We start from the raw sequence: 2,459 nt of genomic DNA, 5'->3' as shown, positions 1-2,459 counted from the left end.
GCCTAATCCTGGGTAGATGCTTACACAGCTTTTACTGGGTAGATAAATGGATGGATGCAGACATAGGTAGGAGAAGAAACAACTGGATTGATGGGTGGAGGGAAGGATGAGGAGTGAACAGATAAGTGGATAAATGGATGAATGATTCAACAGTTGAATAAATGAACCAATGAAAGTGAAAAGTGAAGTCACTCTTTGCGACCCCATGGACTGTAGCCCACCAGGCTCCTCTATCCATGGGATTTTCCAGGCAAGAGTACTGGAGTGGGTTGCCATTTCCTTCTCCAGGGGATCTTCCCAACCCAGGGTTTGAACCTGGGTCTCCTGCATTGCAGGCAGACACTTTACCATCTGAGCCATCAGGGAAGCCAATGAGGTATATATTATTATATCCTATTATAATACATGAGATTCAAATAGAAAAACAGTTACAAATAGAGTCAATTGACAGTAAAAAACATTTCTGGAAAAGAACATCAGATGAACTCTGTTTCTAATCTAATCCAACTTTGTTCACAAAGACATTTTTAAAAGATAACTTTGGGGCTCTGACTTACATCCAAGAGCTACTTAGAATAGCTATTTATTTCTAAAGCTAGCATGGGAATGGTATTTAAATTAATGTCAATCCAGATCTATTTCTAAAGTACTACCTAACCAAATCCTCCTTTCACTGACTGGGAACTTATATTGTTTTCTCAATACAATCATCTTCACCTCTGAAAAATTCAGGTTTCTGGATCCATCAACATCTAGACACAGGTTGTCTGAGATTTCAAAACAAGGATAGGAAAAGTCTGATACCAGCAGCCATGTGACCCTCTTAGATAGAAGCGTGCAATCCTCACTGAAAGCCCACAACTCTTACATAACACACAGTGCTACTGAGATCATTTGATCTCCAACAAGATTGCGAGAAGCTACTTGGATATGGCAAGAAGGTCTGGCATAGACCAGTGTCTTTACTCAAGTAAGAACTAATAATTTGTAAACAGTTGCTAACCAGAGTGTTCAAAAACTGCTTTTAGAAGCTCAGTTTTCATATGCAATAGTCCATTAAATTTATTGTTGCTTTCTGTCATTAAGCACGAGAAGGTGGGATAGGGTGAGTAGAGTTGGTAGTCATATCATACAGCTTACTTATATTGTCTCTACTGTTGACAAAATCTGGCACTCTTTACACATGTGCTCTGGTTCTCTGAGTCTATTGGTGAACAGAGAATTAAACAGGTGAGTCTCAAACAGCTCCACTAGAGGAAGGCCATCTAAGCCAGTCCGGGGATATCACAGAAGACTTCCTAAGGAACGCACCACCCAAACTTGGTCCTGAATGTCAGATGGGCAGGAAGGCAGCACACACCACACACCCAGGAACATGATGGTAACTTCAGAGAACCGTAAGTAGTCCAGAGAGATGGCAGCCAAGAGAAGACAGGGAGTTCAATGGCAGGTAAAAGCTGGAGAAGAAACTGGGTTTCGACGGCAAAGGACCTTGCACATGTAAAGGAGTTTGGAATTTATTCTGGAGGCAATAGAGCGGGAGGTATAAGAAGGTTTCAAGCCAAGGTGTGATTTTTTTAAGCAAATGTACATTTTAGAAGGGTCACCTTGGCCCCAGGTTGGAGGTTGTGTGGGTTAAAACTGACCAGGGGCAGTGTGATGAGAGGGGACCTTGCCATCGACGACTGTAAGGATCCCAGGGGGGTGCGAATGGCCCCTCCAAGAGTCCTCCAGGCTGGACTCCCACATTCTCCAGTTCTGCTCAGTACACACACCAGTCCTTTGGGCCTGTTTGTGTCCATTCCTGTAATTGAACTTGGCTTCTCCAGGTTTTCCCGAGAAGATCAGGTGAGAATCACCCTTTGGTTCTTTCGATTTTCAATTTCTGTCCCCTCTGGGGATACCATGCTCTGCCACCTAGAACCCAAACCTACCATCTACAGGGGTTTTACACAGACGGTTCTCTGCCACAAAACTGAACTCGTAACAGAGTCTTCTGCAACAAAAACTTCCATAATCATTATTAACCATATAAAATTATTTATATATATATATATGCATTTCATGTAATGTTGCATTTTTTAAATCCAAAGGAAATATTAGAAAGGGGAAAAGTCACATTGTCCTGGGCACACACACACATTTTACTGGGTCATTATCACCATAAACATAAATATAGAGGTACAGGGGGGAAAATCCACTGAGACTAATAAGAAATGAGAAAAAGAGAGAAGGGAGGAAAAGAATGTAGAAGGGAGGTAAAGAGGCAATGAGAAGATTCAGACCAAATAAAGGTGAACTCAAAAATACTTTAGAAAATAAAGTGTACTGATACCAGATCCCCAGGTGCCACTAGTGATAGTAAAAGAACCCGCCTGCCAATGCAGGAGACATAAGAGACACGGGATCAATCCTTGGGTTGGTAAGATCCCTGGAGGAGGGCATGGCAACCCACTCCA

At 42.2% G+C, this 2,459-nt stretch overlaps 1 non-coding gene across 1 annotated transcript; it reads right to left on the bottom strand.

Moving 5' to 3' along the window:
- Window positions 1-294: 294 nt before the first annotated feature.
- Window positions 295-366, bottom strand: TRNAC-GCA (transfer RNA cysteine (anticodon GCA)). The gene has a single exon. It is a non-coding gene; the product is annotated as a tRNA-Cys (tRNA).
- Between the last annotated feature and the right edge of the window lie 2,093 nt (window positions 367-2,459).

Source organism: Dama dama, chromosome 22 (genome assembly GCF_033118175.1).
Source record: "Dama dama isolate Ldn47 chromosome 22, ASM3311817v1, whole genome shotgun sequence".
Classification (NCBI taxonomy): domain Eukaryota; kingdom Metazoa; phylum Chordata; class Mammalia; order Artiodactyla; family Cervidae; genus Dama; species Dama dama.
Note: the sequence above shows the minus strand (reverse complement) of the source record. Positions and strands in the feature narration are given on the sequence as shown.